Source organism: Cupressus sempervirens, chromosome 7 (assembly GCF_028749045.1).
Source record: "Cupressus sempervirens isolate cs-2001-9-10 chromosome 7, ASM2874904v1, whole genome shotgun sequence".
NCBI classification, from domain to species: Eukaryota; Viridiplantae; Streptophyta; class Pinopsida; order Cupressales; family Cupressaceae; genus Cupressus; species Cupressus sempervirens.
In genome coordinates this window covers 112,676,378-112,695,501 of record NC_143124.1, presented here as the reverse complement: position 1 = coordinate 112,695,501, position 19,124 = coordinate 112,676,378, and positions in this window count along the sequence as shown.

Below are 19,124 nucleotides of genomic sequence, written 5' to 3'. Positions count from 1 at the left end.
ACTTTTGGAGGGATGTTTCTTCGGGCATTCTTGTCCACTGTGAAAGCATACTGGATTTCAATGTTACTAACTCATCAATCCAAATAAGCAAACCTTTAATGATACGAAGTGGCTGGGTACCCACGATACTAGGCAGATGGATTTTTTTTCATGTGGACTCAATAATTATTATCCATGATAAAATTTTATAGTTGGTTTCTTGTTGATGGAACAATGTATCTCTGAAGTTTGCAGAGTTTGTGGTATTCCAAAAGCACATCTTTAGGTGAATATGTTGAACGGTTTGTGGTAAACCAAAAAGAAGTAAAAAACATAAAAGTCTTGAAGGGTTTGTGGTAAGCCAAAACCACAATTTTTAGGTGAAAAACTAAAAGGGAACCAAAATTTTATGTTGTACATAGGCACCTGACTAGGTTTAATTCAGGGATCTATGCTTTTGAATTTATTATTGTAGTTTCTCCCACACAAAGACTCTTTAGTGGTAGATATTAAGAGAAGGTGTTGAAAAAAGTAATAGTTTTAATGGCACCTCATTAATCAATTACAAATGAAATGCAATTCTAGTTACTCATCGGTGGTGACCACTTCTTCTAAAACTATCTTTAGTCCATGTAGAAGGGAATCTTCTCCAACATCTCACCATTGGAATTCCATTTTGATTTTTCTGTGTGTTGTTTTATGCAAAGTTTGAAGTGTTTGTGGTAATAGTTTTAATTGCATGTCATTAGTTAGTTACAACTGGACTAGAATTCTAGCTACTCATCCATGCTAACAACTTGTTCAACAGCATGGTTTAGTCTATTTAGAAGGGAAACTTCTCCTACATTTCACCATTCCAATTCTTCTATAAATAAAGGCAAAATTATAGAAGATATATCTTAATCACAAATCTTTATGAGTTAATTAAATTAGTTCTATTTTTTGTATTCTACTCATTCTGATTTCTTTCTCTATATTGATTTATATTAAATATTTAATCATGCTATCAAATCATATCAAATCTGATTTTTTTGAGCTGTCGATTATTTTATGTGAGTGATCGTTTTACTAAAGAGTTGAAAAGAACACAAAAGTGTGAAATATCATAGTAAGAAAGGATATTATTGTTTGTGTAGTTCTTTAACATTTCTCTGGTAGTTTGGACTTTATATTAGTTGTTAAATTTGTGACTTTCCACCATTATTGTTCCATTGGAGACTTTGATGAAATGCTTTCACCAATCTTCACTTATTAAACTCATTTCTTGTACGCAACTTTAGATTGCAAATCCTATAGTTGTCCTCATATTATGAATGTTCCCACCTCAATTGCATACATAGTTCCTCAAAAATTTCACATATCCTTGGAGTGTGTCTAATGTCACCTTCAATGCAATAGGAACAATAGTCACTAATATGAAAACACATGATATGTCTTTCCTCCTATCTCCTTGCAAGTAGAATCATGTTGTCAATCCCCCTCTTCTCTTCAAAGACACAAATAGGTGCTTCTCATGCAATAATCATCTCTAAGCAAGAAGCTAGCTTGATTCCACTTCCTCCAGCCTCCTATTATTTCTTTGGTATTCTTTAATGCACAAAACTTGTATCAATTTCAGGTGCAATATCACAATCATCATTATTTGTACGTTCTCCAAAATCACAAAAGTTGTGTCAGTGAGATCTTTGGCCCCCTGAATACAATTCATCTATACATGTCTATTTTTCAAACAATAAAAACATTTTAATTCTCTTGTGGGAAGGACACTAGATTTATTTCTAGCTAATAAGCACATCCTTCAATAATATGATGACTCTTATGAACTCTACTTCCTTCATCAATTAAAGAAGAAATTATTGTTTTAGGCTAGGATTCATTTTGTTCAAAACAATATGGTTAAAGCTTAAAGGTATGCTAGTAAGTAAGACTGCTTTGTCATCATCATCACCTCCAACCAATCCCTATTTAAATCACAACATATTCATGGACTCATAGACTACAAAATATAATAGGTGCAAAATAAATCTCAAACCTCTCTTCAATTAAACAAATATAGATGATCTCTTCCCTCCAGTCACCCAAAATCCATTAAAAGCACTTTTTTTCCCATCTATCAAATTGACTCTGATATCAAATGAATGTGCTAAAATATTAAAAAGACTAATTTTATTAATTGAGATTTTCATTGGATACATACAGAATGATTCACATTGATATCTGAATGACTTTATATAGTCTTATTTTCCCTTGCAAAAATAATTTGAACAAATAAATATCTAACTTATTTATCTATTTAATCTACTCATAGAAAGTAACTTAATTAATGTAATAAGTCTAACAACTTCAATGACAATTTTGAAACTGTCATACCGCTTAACATATTTTGACTAATTGTTAACAAAATGAGCAGGCAAGAGGATAGCAACCCAAGCTTGAGAGCCTCTGAGATGATACCTTTTAGCTGCTCTATGAAAAACATCAACCCCTGCGAACTCCTGTTTGATACACTTTGCAGCCACTTCCACAAAAATTTTGTTGTCTGGAAGCATGTCGTAGGTGTTAGAGAGGAAAATTGAAAATACCTTCGAATGATACAGACACCTCGATGCCTTAGGAAGTAGGAATTCATCTCCAATTACTACTAACACTGCGTTTACTACCACCTCCAATAACTAATTAAACATGACCCCTAAGATTATAGGGAATGTTTATACTACAAGCAAACTCACGGATTCAGGGATTTATACTCTATAGTGTCATAGGGGGATATTCAAATACGCCAAATACCTCAACCTGGAGATATGAAGAAGGTATTTGCAGAGGACTATAGTAAATTAAAACTAAATAGTTACTTAAATTTTTCCTATTGCTACTAATTTTGGTTCTGGATTTTTTGAGAGAACTTTCAAAGGGATGTTTCTTCGAGCATTCTCGTCCACTGTGAAAGAATACTGGCTTTTGGTGTAACTAACTCATCAATCCAAATAAGCAAACCTCTAATGACCCTTTAGTGCAATGTATTTGTAAAAAACCAAAAAAATTAGGGTTAGGGTTCTAATTTATGAGGAGGTTAGTAACTGTGAAATGAATATGTGGAGCGGAAGAGATGTCAGAAACACTATCAAAATTTGTAAAACCTCCTTTTTTTAATAAATTCACCTCAGTGAATACAAGAAATATCAAATCTATATCCTAGTATTCTTAAAACCTAACACCATAAGCTAAAATAAATCAGAAAAGGTGCAATTTACTTGAAATTCTTTCGGGGAATGCAAAATACATCACTACAAATGAACTTTCCCTACCTCACCATTGTTGAATTCACAGATTTTTCCAATATAAGCCATACCAACAAAGATGCTACAAAATTACTGAACAAGCCATGATATAGTTCACCAACAATTGACTGATCATTTCTTATACAATGTATCCACTTAGGGTTATCTAGAGGTCCCAAATCATCTCTTATACAATGTATTCCTTAGGGTTCTCTCGAGGCCCCAAATTGTTTCTTATACACTATATCAACTTAGGGATCTCTAGAGGTCCCAAATCATTAAAAATATTGAGAGCTAACATTTAATCTACAAATAATATATAGAATTTTTTTTTAAAAAGAAATTTTAATTATTATCATAAGTTGATTCAATGAAATGTTCAAAGCTAACTTTTTTTTGCCAAAATTAAGTTAATTTAACTATATAATCTATCATTTATATCATTGAAAAGCTGGATTTCTCCCAAAATTTGATTTCTAATTATCTTAAATATATAAAATTAGAACCTAAAAAATCATTTAAAAAAATTAATTTGCAATTCACAATAACCATTGCACAATCTCATTATATATTTAATATTTCTTCTTGATTATGTTTGTAAAGCAAATGCAACACAGTATGATAACCATGTTTATAAAGAAAAGGCAACGCAGTATGATAACATTGCATTTAAGGATCATTGAAGGTTTTCTTACCTGGATTGATGTGTTAGAGTATTCTAACAGTGAACAAGAACACCCAGAAAATCATCCCTTAAAATTAATAGCAATAGGAAAACTTCAAGTAACTAATTAATACCTTCTTCATATCTGCCTCTACAGATACCCTCTTCATATCTCCAGGTTGAAGTGTTTGGCATATTTGAATACCCCCGTGTGTGGTGCCTACCTTTGCTATCATCTTAGGATCCTATTTAATAAGTTGTCGGAGGAAATTGAAAATGCCGTATTAGCAGTAATTAGAGATGAATTCCTGATGCCTAAGGTGTCAAGGTGTCTCTATCACTTGTAGGTGGCTTCAATTTTCCTCTCCAACACCTTCGACATGATTGCAGACTATAGAATGTTCATGCTAGTGGCCCCAAAGTGTATCAAATAGGAGTTCGCAGGGGTTGATGTTCTTCGTGAAGTAGTTGAGAGGTATAGTCTCAGAGGCTCTAAAGCTTGGGTTGCTAACTTCTTCCCTGTTCATTTCCTCGACAATGGGCTGAAATATGTAAAGCCGTATGACAGCTAAAAAATTGACATTCAAGCAACGGATTTAAGTGTGTTTCGCAATTTGATGATGTACATAGAAAATGTCATTCCCACCCAAAACCTGGTGGATGCTTTCCTTATCCTAAATGACCCATAAATACATCAAATAAAAATAGTTTTAATATTGATAAAATTTTAGAGGTTGTTTCTTGTCGATCGGACAATATTTTTGTGAAGTTTAAAGAGTTTATGGCGATTCAAAACCACTTCTTTAGGTGAATATGTTGAATATTTTGTGGTAAATCAAAACCACTGAAAAACGTAAAAGTCTTGAAGGGTTTGTGGTAAGCCAAAACCACTTGTTTAGGTGAAAAACCTAAAAAGAAACCAAAATTGTATGTTGTAAATAAGCACCTAAGAAGGCTTAATGTGGGAACCTATCCTATTTGAATTTCTTATTGTCGCAAAGACTCTTTAGTGGTAGATTTTAAGAGAAGGTGTTGAAAAAAGTAATAGTTTTAATGACATGTCTTAATCAAATACAACTGAACTGCAATTCTAGCTACTCATTGGTGTTGACCACTTCTTCTACAGTATTGTTGGTAAATAGATTTGTCATAGTAGAGTATGCCCAACGGAGTGTGTGGCAAACTATTCACAACTTTTGGATAGGCCTTTGATATCTAGCCTTCCTCTATGTTTAGAGGGCAGCTCCCTCAAAAGATAAAATATGTGATTTTTCAATAAAGATGGAGAACTTAGGGAATAGGAAGGAAAGCCATTGATAGAAAATGCACCACACGCCTTCAACGTTTTCATAAAAATGATGTAACTATTAATGAGAGTAATCAAGGACTACGCTTGAGAACTATCACTGACACAATGCTAATTCAACCATTTATGAATACTCACACCATACCATGAAAGTACTTGTAAATGAATCAATACTCCAACCATTCAGATTCCTTAGAAAGAGAATGCCAAATGTACTTCCTTTATTTCCTTGCACCAAGAAAGTAAGAAATAACTAATTACAAAAATAACAACTGTACACACTTTCAAAAAATTGCTTTGTTATCAAAGCATAAGTGTTCCTTGTATCCAAGTCCAAAAAGTCCCTTATTACATTGATTTTCAAGAATTTATAGCCAATCAAGCTTAACCAACTTTTCGGGTTCATAACTACGCAAATAGTTTGAGTTTGGACTACTTAAAGATGGTTCATAACCAACTCTAACCCTTAAAGCATAACTACAGTTAGAAAAACCCAAACTAGAGTTAATTATAAAGTTGATCTTTTTACAAAATACATCAATAAAATTTAAGACAACTTTAGACAAAAATACTTCTAACTTTTAACTGTGCCCATTGATATTCCTTGAACTCGTCCTTTGATCTATAGGTGTTGTCAAAAACTGAGTTAAGTTTGCTTTGTACGTCTGAATGATTTAATGACTTGAGCCAAAGTTTTGTTCTTAATGGTGATTAAACTCTACATTTTCAGCTTACATAGCTCATGTCTCTTTCTAATTTCATCCAATTCTATGACACAACCTGGCAAGTTTTGAGTACAAGATTTCAATGCTACTGAGAGACTGCTCAATCTCATCATAACACTAGCATCTGAACTTTGTTTACTGCCAAGTTCAGTGCTGATTGTTATCTATATGCATTCCAAAATGGACGATATGTCTAGATTTTGAGTGTGTTCACTAATAGAAATACCTTCTACGACCATCGATATATCCCCCAAGGCCTTCTTTTTTAGTAACTTGCATGAGTTTAAGAATTGTTCTCCGTCACTCAATTGTTCATTCATACTATCATTCTTCCATCAGATGTTTTCTAGCCATATATCAATTTTCTCTTCTTCTCCAGTGTTGATCAACTTTAGTGACTTAACTATATTGTTATCCATGCCTTTAATCTCTACTAAATTGGCATCAATTTCTCTCTAGAATGTTTGTTGTTCCTTGAGAGTTGTCAGTTCTTTTTTAATGCTTTTTTGTATATGATCTGCTTTGGTAAATGTACCTTGAACATCTTGAAATAAGCTTGATGCTTATTCTTTCATGCTTTTTACCCATGCTTTCACCATCTTACCATAAGTTTGGCATTGTCCTATGTTTTGAATGGTTTCTTCATCAAACATCTTCTTTGGATCTTTTGTATTTTCTGTGGATGAACTAGGATCTGGAAAGGAGTCACCAACCATCAATCTGATGCATGAAGAAAGAGCTCAGACTTGACACTTGAGTTGATTCTTAACTTGCTTATCTCTCCTTGATTGTTTTATTAGGACAGCAGCTGACACTTGAAAATTGTGTTCTTTCCCTTCACGGGTAGTCCAGCCTAGATCTGCTTTAGTGATGCTAAAATCAGATTCATTTGCCTCATTTATTTCCTTCTCTATGACTGGTTGTGCAACTTCAAAAGATAAATTACCTGAAGTAGAGTTCGCTGCTAGTCTGAAATCCATTTTAGTCTTCTTTATTTTTGTACTAATATGCATTAAGTCAGCTACAACATCTAGATTGGGCGCTTCCAATTGAATCATCCTTTTCTTCTTTCTCTCTAAACTTTGTTGTAACCAAGATGTTGAAATACTAGCAGATGGGCTGATTACTAAACGAAGCTATAAGACTGTAGATGATAAGTTCAAGTTATGCACATTTTCTACAATTGGCTCCTCTTGGATTGCTCCTATGTTTTCGGAAGACAGTGAGCATGCAGGAGATGCTATGGATTGAATCATCTCATCTACAAATGATGGTAAAGTATTCATCTCAGGAGCTTCATCAATCATTTGTTGAATTGGCTTTAAGGTCTTCTCCTTGGGTTTTGATCTCTTCTTCCTGGTGACCACGTTGAGTTCACATGCTGAAACTAGATCAACTCGTTTATCTGGATCTTCACCATCATCTCCCCCTTGTGTGTTATGTAAAGAGCCTGAGGATGTAGGAATAGAAGATGGAATGGCTAAAACTGATGTTCCTTCTTGAGAAATATTATTATTATTTACACTACTTCTTCTTGTTGACTTAGTAGTAGTGGCTTCTTTGACTTTATTCTTTAACCAAGTCTCAGTTCGTTGAATCACAATGAAAGTCCTTACCTTGAGGTCTTTCAGTTCTGGTGGCTACTAATTAATATATGGTAATTCTAGTAATTGTATCTGCTCAAAGAAGTAAGGATCAATCAAGTCTGACCTATCCTCTATTATGCCTATCACATCCCATCCCATTTTGTAATCAATAATTTGTTGCACTGTAAATCTCATCTAGTCCCTTTTTCTATCTTCAATATCATTCTCACAATTCACCCAATAATCTTTCATTGTAGGGAAATAAAGATAGCTAGGTCCAATTGCCAAGTTATTTTTAACATACCCCCGCTACCATCAAATGGAAAGCGACTGTAGAAAGAGTGTAGAGTTATGTTCACCAGGGATCTTTCAATATTTTGAGCATTCAAAGAAGATGAACAACTATAATGTCCAATGCCAATTGGGAAAGGGATTGATGTTTTGTTCCTTCATTTTTTGTTTACTTGACCAATTTTCCTGCAAAATTCTGAAAGTACGAACCTGTCATCTACGAAGCAAGGTAACATGAGAGGACAATCTTGAAAACCTCTTATACAGATGTAAGTGAATTGAGGGTATTGTATGAAGAAGCTACCATAAATACTAATGAGACTGGTTGCTTCAGGAGAAATTTGAAGTCCTATATCTCCTTGTAGCTCCCTGGTAGTGAGCATAGAAAAAGCATCATTCACCCTATGGAAGTGTGCATTGCTCTATTTTAATTACAACTGGGGGTAATAGTTATAAATTTGAGTGGTTAAGCCATACTCCCCATAAGGATTTAGACTGGGCCATGACTTCATACTTGCAATTGCATACATTAGATATGAGGACATGTAAAATCCTTGATTTGCATTGAATCCTATCAACTGGTTATGAAGGGCATCCATAATCATTTCTCCCCAATGTATAAATTGTTTTCCAGTGGTGATGGTCTTAATATACAAAAAAATCCAATCCTGAAAATCTTCAGCCGTCTGATTTCCCACCACTCTATTGACAAGAACTATCATCTCAGAAATGTCTTCATTAAAGATATTTCTATGAAACATTCTTGGCAACTGCGACTGTCCTCTTCTAGGTTGATCAAGCCAACTTCTAGCAATGACATTGAGACATGTTTTCTTATTTTGATGGAAATAACCTTGGGCACCTTCTTTAGAAATTTCTGTGAATTCCTCTCTTACTGGAAATCTGAACATGATGGATATAGATACTGGGTCCAACCTTGCCACGACATTACCTCCTGCAATCTTGATCTCTCTGGAATTCCGATCATATGCCTTGATACATTCTAAAACCAATTCCACACATTGAACTGTGAGCGGATGTCCTCCTACATGGGCTAGGCCACTTTCCAGTGTTCGATGTGCCAGGGGTGATTTATCTCCTTTGCTCATCGATTTCCAAAAGTTTGCAACTTCTAAATGCCCCATCTTTGTGTCAAATATTTTGGGAAGCATGCTTTTTAGTATCACAAGGGGCTCTTTACCTTGAAATTTATAACTCATATTATTACCTGTCAAGGGTTGTCCTGGCGATAATGCGGAGTCAATAATCACTTGGTTTTGTATCAAACTTGGTGTGGTATTTTCTTCAGGAAATCATAAAATTTCACCAAAATCTTTACTTCACTTTGAGAATCCAACTTTTAGATGCAGCAGAGGCATTTCATCGAACAATGTGAGCACACTTTTAACTTGGCATTTTGTAAAACAGTTGGCAGGCTTCTCCAATATATATTTTTATCCAATAAGACTTAGATGACTCCCTTTGGTATTTGCTTTACTTTGACTTCGGTGAGATTCATGGAGAACTTTAGAAGAAGGAAGGTAAGATCTTAGATAATTTTGGATTTCTCACAACCCATTGTATAGCTTAGAGATCTTAGAAATCTTTAAAGTTACCAATGCTCCAATGGTAATTGAATTCGAAGTGTTTAAATGACAGCAAATTAGCAGCTCGTTAAACATATGGCACTATACCCCAATTTCACTGTTTTTGATTTTGCATTTCTAATGTGCATTCACTTGGATGTTGAGCCTGATGACGAGTCATTCAATATGTCCAGTTATTGTAGAGATATAACATTGGCAGAATATGATGATATCTTCCACTAACCCACACTTTCTTTAATGACAGTTCAAATGAAACGGTTCATATACTTTTAACCAATTTCATTGAATTGTATCATGAAAGTATCAACGTTTTACTGGCTGTGTCTTCTTGTAACAACTATGCCAAATGTTCACGTGCCTTGTTTTCTGGGCATATTACTTCCTTGTTGAACGCTAGAGGTTATATGAAGACAGGCTGAAACACTTCATTTGATAGCGCTAATCACTTTAATATTATGACACTTGGCTAAGGTCTCTTGGATATTTTCAAATGCATTCTTCAATGTGCGGCAATTTAGAAGTGTTTTTGTTCGCATTGGAGCTGCTCATTTTGTCAAACGGATAGTAGGCACCTTTTAAAATATACATTCCTTCCCTGTTGGTGAAGTTGTCTATTTTGTTTGATTTTCAAATTTCCCTCAAATCTTCTCCTCACGTATGGGTTCACGGCTTATACTGATGGCTCATCCAAACAAATCACATGCCTTGTTAAATGTTCAGCCAAATGATTTTTACCTTCTATATACCCATAGCTGCCAACAAGGGTGTGAAGCTTGACTGTCAAACTACAGGTCGTGACTGGGCGTATAAGTCAAATTTAAAATATCTATAGGCTACGTCTCTAGAAACACAGCTCTTCATCAATTGCTTTGCAAATGCCTTGCGATAAGAACCATCTGAGATGATGTGGACTATATAAGCCGTGATTAGCTGGTATTCAAACAGTTTGCATGCTTTGACAATATGTATTAAACAGAGCTTTCTGAAAATAAGGTTGGACACCACCTTTGACTGTGCCATGGGTTTTGGAAAATCCTACCTGGGGTCTTGTCATTCTTTTCAAGCAAATAACGTGCCTTGGTTCCTGTCCAACCCTGGGTTTAGACTTTGCATGCGTGGCCAAGGGTATAAATTGGATTAAACTCTCTCCAAAATTCTCTGGCAATGCTTTGCTCTTGAAGTCATTTTCCAACAACAATATTTGTAAGTTGGGCATCCTTTGGTGCCATGGATAATCACTACAACTCACCAAGGAAAGGAGTGTCAAGTTTTTTTTTTTAAAAATTCGCAAATCCAACTTACAGAGAAATGCTCAAGAAAAAGTTCTTAAGATCTCTCATAACATTCATTCTCTTTGAGAATACTGGAAGCTTGTCAATGCCCGTGCATTTTTTAATAATGTGAAGCTTATTTCATGAAGATTTTTCAAATTGCCAACATCTCTAAGACTCATGAATTCATTTTCTTCAACAGAGAGATGAAAGCAATCTGATTTCAGCGTCCTCAATTTCAAGAGCTGCAACATTTTCTTGGGCATACCACTTTTGGTAAGCTCCCTTGTACACCACTTTATTTCCAGCCGGCAGTTGCCTTCAAGTTGAAGTTTGGATTGGGAGGTTTGGGTTAGAATTAGGTTTAAATGTTGGAGTACGGGGAGAGAGAGTATGGCTAGTACATGGAGAGAGAAAGGTTGGAAGAGAGAGAGTGAAAATCCAAACTCAAAACCAAAACTTGTACTTCTCTCTAAAGGTTAGAGTACATGGAGAGAGAAAAGTACGTGGAGAGAGAGGATTGTGAAAAGGGGAGTGAAACTCTAACTCAAACCCCTACTTCTCTCTAAAAATTTTAGTACGTGAAGACAAAAAAGTACGAAGAGAGAGAAAGTTTAATTTTTCTTTATGACTAATCTCTCTCTCTCTCTGATTAATTAATTTAATTAACACTAGATTTTTTTCTAGCTAATAAGCACATCCTTCAATAATATGATGACTCTCAAGAAATTACTTTGTAGGTAGGATTCATTAGGTTCAAACTAATATGGTCAAAGCATAAAGGTATGCTACTAAGTAGGACTGCTTTGGCATCATCATCACCTCCAACCAATCTCTATTTTATTCCTAATAAGAAATAAATCACAACATATTCATGAACTCATAGGAGATCTCAAAACTCTCTTCAATTAAAAAAATGTAGATGATCTCTTCCTTCTGGTCATCCAAAATCCATTAAAAGCACTCTTCTCCCCATCTATCAACATGACTTTGATACCAAATGAATGTGCTAAAATATGAAAAAGACTGATTTTATTGATTGAGATTTTCATTGGATACATATAGATTGATTCACATTGATATCTGAACAACTTTATATAACCTTATTTTCTCTTACAAAAATAACTTGAACAACTAAATATCTAACTTATTTATCTATTTAATCAAAACAGAGAAACTGCCCTAATTAATATAATAAGTCTAACAACTTGAATGTCAATTTTGAAAATGTCATACAACTTAACATATTTAAACCGATTGTTAAGGAAATGAGCAGGGAAGAGGATAGCAACCCAAGCTTCAGAGCCTCTGAGAATATACATTTTAATAGCTCCATGAAGAACGTCAACCCCTACGAACTCCTATTTGATACATCGCATGAAAATATTGTTGTCTGGAAGCATGTTGAAGTTGTTAGAGAGGAAAATTGAAACTACATTCGAACGAAAATACCTTGTTTTATGTTTAACTTTTCATCATGGTATCACAGAATATTTTGATTCATGGGCTATGATATATTTTTATGCTACAATATATCGCTATATTAGAGTGTTCTATGGTAGAATTTGTTTGTGTGAAGTTCTGATTTATTTTACTGAAGGTTATTTTGTGTGAGTAAGCATTTTACTGCCGAGTTGAAGAACGATAAAAAAATGTGTTGAATATCTTAGTAAGAAAGGATTTTTTTGTTTGTGTGGTTCTTTAACATTTCTTTGGTAGTTTGGACTTTATGTTACTTGTTAAATTTGTGACCTTTTATGGGGGTTCTATGTCTAGGTATAGGTAATAGTTGGGAGATGCTACTGTAAACTCTTTTTTCTTTTGCTGTGACACAATGAAGATTGTCTGAAATGTATTTTTTGATGCGACAATAAAGTGTATGGATTGATAGTAGGTGGATGTGTTTATCAAATGTGAAGGCGATGTTTTTGTTAACATGTGTCTTGTAATAGAAGAGTGTTTAATCAAAAATCCTTCAAGTGAGTATTGTACCTAATCTATTGCAAGTAGTGCATTATCGGTAGTGTCTAAAATGCTAGACTATATTTTTCTCTATTGATGAATCATGCATATGGAAAATATTTATGTACAACTGGTGAACAGAGTGGTTGGGTACCCACGATACTAGATAGATGGATTGTTTTTCATGTGGACTCAATAATTATTATGCATGATGAAATTTTAGAGTTGGTTTCTTGCTGATGGAACAATGTTTCTTTGAAGTTTGCAGAGTTTGTGGTATTCCAAAACCACATCTTTAGGTGAATATGTTGAACAGTTTGTGGTAAACAAAAAAGAAGTAAAAAACATAAAAGTCTTGAAGGGTTTGTGGTAAACCAAAACCACTTTTTTAGGTGAAAAACTAAAAAAGAACCAAAATTTGATGTTGTACATAGGCACCTAACTAGGCTTAATTTAGGGACCTATCCTTTTGAATTTCTTATTGTAATTTCTCCCACACAAAGAATCTTTAGTGGTAGATATTAAGAGAAGGTGTTGAAAAAAGTAATAGTTGTAATGGCACCTCATTAATCAATTACAATTGAAGTGCAATTCTAGTTACTCATTGGTGGTGACCACTTCTTCTACAACTTGCTTCAATCCATCTAGAAGAGAAACTTCTCCAACATCTCACCACAGATGTATTTTAATCACAGTGCTTTATCAATTAATAGAATCAATTTTATTTTTTCTGTTCTATTGATTTCGATTTGTTTGTGTGTTGTTTTATGCAAATTTTGAAGTGTTTGTGGTAATAGTTTTAATTGCATGTCATTAGTCAATTACAACTGGATTGCAATTCTAGCTACTCATCCATGCTGACCACTTGTTCTACAGCTTGGTTTAGTCTATGTAGAAAGGAAACTTCTCCTACATTTCACCATTCCAAGTCTTCTATAAATAAAGGAAAAATTATAGAAGATATATCTTAATCACAAATCTTTATAAGTTAATTAAATTAGTTTTATTTTTTTCTATTCTACTCATTCTGATTTCTTTCTCTATGTTGTTTTATATTAAATTTTTCATCATGCTATCACATCATATTAAATCTGATTTTTTTGAGCTGTCGATTATTTTGTGTGAGTGATCATTTTACTATAGAGTTGGAAAGAACACAAAAGTGTGAAATATCGTAGTAAGAAAGGATATTGTTGTTTTTGTAGTTCTTTAACATTTCTCTGGTAGTTTGGACTTTATGTTAGTTGTTAAATTTGTGACTTTCCACCATTATTGTTGCATTGGAGACTTTGATGAAATGCTTTCACCAATCTTCACTTATTAAACTCATTTCTTGTATGCAACTTTAGACTACAAATCCTATAGTTGTCCTCATATTATGAGTGTTCCCACCTCAATTGCATACTTAGTTCCTCCAAAATTTCACATATCCTTGGAGTGTGTCTAATGTCACCTTCAATGCAATAGGAACAATAGTCACTAATATGACAACACATGATATGTCTTTCCTCCTATCTCCTTGCAAGGAGAATCATGTTGTCAATCATCCTCTTCTCTTCAAAGACACAAATAGGTGCTTCTCATGCAATAATCATCTCTAAGCAAGAAGCTAGCTTCATTCCATTTCCTCTAGCCTCCTATTATTTTTTTGTTATTCTTTAATGGACAAAACTTGTATCAATTTTAGGTGCAATATCACAATCATCATTATTTGTATGTTCTCCAAAATCACAAAAGTGTCTCACCTTTAATTGTAACAAAAGTTGCATCAGTGAGATCTTTGGGCCCCTGAATACAATTCATCTATACATGTCTATTTTGCAAACAATAAAAACATTTTAATTCTCTTGTGGGAAGGACACTAGATTTATTTCTAGCTAATACCACATGCTTCAGTAATATGATGACTCTTATGAACTCTAGTTCCTTCATCAATTAAAGAAGAAATTATTGTTTCTAGGCTAGGATTCATTTTTTCCAAAACAATATGGTCAAAGCTTAAAGGTATCCCTATTTAAATCACAACATATTCATGGACTCATAGACTGCAAAATATAACAACTGAAAAATAAATTTCAAACCTCTCTTCAATTAAAATAATATAGATGATCTCTTCCCTCCAGTCATCCAAAATCCATTAAAAGAACTTTTCTTCCCATCTATCAAATTGACTCTGATATCAAATGAATGTGCTAAAATATAAAAAAGACTGATTTTATTGATTGAGATTTTCATTGGATACATACAGAATGATTCACATTGATATCTGAATAACTTTATATAATTGCAAAATTAATTTGAACAAATAAATATCTAACTTATTTATCTATTTAATCTACTCATAGAAAGTAACCTAATTAATGTAATAAGTCTAACAACTTCAATGGCAATTTTGAAACTATCATACCACTTAACATATTTCGATTGATTGTAAACGAAATGAGTAGGCAAGAAGATAGCAACCCAAGCTTCAGAGCCTCTGAGATGATACCTTTTAACTGCTCTGTGAAGAACATCAACCCTTGCGAGCTCCTGTTTGATGCACTTTTCGGCCACTTGCACGAAATTTTTGTTGTCTGGAAGCATGTTGTAGGTGTTAGAGAGGAAAATTGAAACTACCTTCCAATGATACAAACACCTTGGTGCCTTAGCCAGCAGGAATTCATCTCCAATTACTGCTAACACTGCATTTACTACCACCTCCGACAACTAATTAAACATGACCCCTAAGATGATAGGGAATGTTTATATTCAAAGGAAACTCGCGAATTTAGGGATTTATACTCCATAGTATCATAGGGGGATATTCAAATACACCAAAAACCTCAACCTGAGATATGAAGAAGGTATTTGCAGAGGACTACAGTAAATTAAAACTATATAGTTACTTAATGTTTTCTTGACACTACTAATTTTGGTTTTTAATGTTTCTTCGGGCATTCACGTCCACTGTGAAAGAACACTGGCTTTCGGTGTTACTAACTCATCAATCCAAATAAGCAAACCTTTAATGACCCTTCAGTGCAATGTATTTGGCAAAAACCAAAACAATTAGGGTTAGTATCTGTGAAATGAATACGTGGAGCGAAAGACAAGTTAGAAACACTATTAAAATTTGTAAAACCTCCTTTTTTTTAATAAATTCACCACAGTGAATACAAGATATATCAAATCTATATCCCAGTATTCTAAAAACCTAACATCATAAGCTAAAATAAATCAGAACAGGTGTAATTGACTTGAAATTCTTTCGTGGAATGCAAAATACATCACTGGAAATGAACTTTTCCTACAGATGCTACAAAAGTACTGAACAAGGCATGATATAGTTCACCAACAATTGACTGATCATTTCTTATAAAATGTATCTACTTAGGGTTCTCTAGAGGTCCCAAATCATCTCTTATACAATGTATTCCTTAGGGTTCTCTCGAGGTCCCAAATTGTTTCTTATACACTGTATCCGCTTAGGGATCTCTAGAGGTCCCAAATCATTAAAAATATTGAGAGATAACATTTAATATACAAATAGTATATAGAAAAATGTTTTTTTTAATTTGTTAATTATTATCATAAGTTGATTCAATGAAATGGTCAAAGCTATCATTTTTTTTGTCAATAATAAGTTAATTTACTTATATAATCTATCATTTCTAGCATTGAAAAGTTGGATTTCGCCCAAAATTTGATTTATAATTATCTTAAATATATAAAAATAGAACCTAAAAAATCATTAAAAAATAATAATTTTCAATTCACAGTAACCATTGCACAATCTCATTACATTTATCTCTATTACCAAAAATTACCATAATAGCTAGAATACATAGAGCCCTTTCTACAAAAGGAGGTTTCCAGAAAGTGTAAAGGAAGGGCCTAGAATCATTAGACATAGAGACGTAAAGTATAATAAATGAGGTAGGTGGAGTAAGTGAATGAGTGTATGGTAGGGGAGATTAAAAAGCTAGGCTAGATGCCACATAATCCAAAACTCCCCCTTAATCTTCATTGCCATTTATGTCCACAATGTGTTATTTACTCTATAATGCTATGCCTTGAGATTGTATTGCCATGGTCTTTCAAAAAGTAAGTGACATGCATCAATATTAACAATGTCAAACAACAATCTATCTTTGTATGCTCCAATTTGAAATTCAACCCAAGATTGTTCTTCCACTATGCTTTGTTGTCCTTTGTTTAGCCAAGACACTTTGCAATAACAGATATAAGGCGTTCTTCATAATTTTAACTTCCTTGCCATTTCAAGAGCTATGAAATTTTCTGTGAGCCAGAGTCTACCAATACCTTGTAAACTTTTCCTCTAAACTTACAAATAATTTTGAAAATATATTTCCTTTGTGGTGATTATGCTTTTATAGGCATCTTTAGAAGTGTTCTTCTCATAATTAGGGCTTCTCCTCTCATTGGATAAACATAAGTGTCAAAATCATTTTTTCAATCAGCTCCTTGTGCAAGGTGTATTCTCCATTCTCTATGAATACTAGAGGTAGACTTCACTATAAATTTGTGTGCCATGTGACCTTCTTGGTTACAATTGTAACATCTTAATTGTTCCCTTCATTCTTCCTAGTGATTTTCCTTTGAAATTTGGTCTTCTACCTCTAAAACTTCCCCTAAAATTATCAAATCTAGTAATTTCATTATGTGTCTTGGTTTGTAAAAAATTGGGCTTCTTCCTATAAATGTGCCTTTTCCTCTGAATGATTTTTTTCCCCTACTTCTATTTCTTTTCCCTTGTCTTCTCTTAATTTCCTCTTCCATTTTCAAAGCTAGTTGGTAACACTTAGCTACTGTGTTGGGACTCAACAACTAAAAATCCTCTTATATGTTCATTCTTAGACCATTTAGGTATCTTTCTACCTTGACACTCTCACATTCTACCAATTTTGATCTTAGACTCAATATTTGGAATTCATTTGTATAAGTGTAGATATCCATATCTCTTTCTTTGAGATTTTACCTCTATTGTTGTAACTGTACTTCATCATCTTTAGGGAGATAAGTCTCTTTCACTATAAATAGCATTTAATTCCATGAACAAATTTTCTTCTTGTCTCCCTTTACTCTTTGTTCTTGTAGAAAATTCCACTAGGTAAGGGTTGTTCCTTTCATCCTAGATTTAGCCAACTTGACTTGCTATGATTCTTAAATCTTCTTACATTCAAAGTAATTCTCTAAAGCTTCAATCCATTCCAAAACTGCTTCAGTATCCATCTTTCCTATAAATATAGGTAACTCAGTGGATTTTCTTCCCAAAGGCTTTAAAGCTTTAATGAATGGCTTCTCAATTTTAGATAACTCATCCTCGTCATTATCTGGGACTTCTTCTTCATCTTCTTCTTCTTGCATTTCTTTCTTCTCAACCACATTTTTCATGTGTTCTAACTTATTTGCTAATTATTCTAATATCCTCTTGACTTCTCTATTCTCTTTCTAGTAGAGTTGTTCTTGCTCCTCAACTTTTTTGGCTAGTTATGCATTGTCACCACCTTGCTTGACCCTAATGAGCACTCTCGATTACGTATATAAAACATGCAACTGCACACAATCCAAGAACTCTCACTGTTATACCAAAAATGATGTAGAGCCTCACCTTAGAAAAATTAGGAGGAAATAAATCACTTTTCTAAGTCTACACTAAGGGGTTCGTGAACCTTTAGGATTGACTATTCCACTTAACTCAGCTTTATATCTATTTAAATCTCTTAGTACTAACTAATGTGTAGATATGTGATAGGAACCCATTTGACTTCTTATAGTAACATTGGATCTCTTATACAAACTTAATTTAAACCAACCAAATTGTTCTAAACCAACCAACCAAATGATTTAATGACTTGAGCCAAAGTTTTGTTCTTAATGATGATTAAACTCTACATCTTTAGCTTACATAGCTCATGTCTCTTTCTAATTTCATCCAATTCTGTGACACAACCTAGCAAGTTTTGAGTACAAGAGTTCAATGCTACTAAGAGACTGCTCAATCTCATCATAACACTAGCATCTAAAATTTGTTTACTGCTAAGTTCAGTGCTGATTGTTGTCTGTATGCATTCCAAAATGGAAGATATGTCTAGATTTTGAGTGTGTTCACTAATAGGAATACCTTCTACGACCATCGATATATCCCCCAAGGCCTTCTTTTTTAGTAACTGGCATGAGTTTAAGAATTGTTCTCCATCACTCAATTGTTCATTCATACTATCATTCTTCCATAAGATGTTTTCCAGCCATATATCAATTTACTCTTCTTCTCTAGTGTTGATCAACTTTAGTGACTTAACTATATTGTTGTCCATGCCTTTAATCTCTACTAAATTGGCATCAATTTCTCTCTAGAATGTTTGTTGTTCCTTGAGAGTTATTAGTTCTTTTTTAATGCTTTGTTGTATATGATCCGCTTTGGTAAATGTACCTTGAACATCTTGAAATAA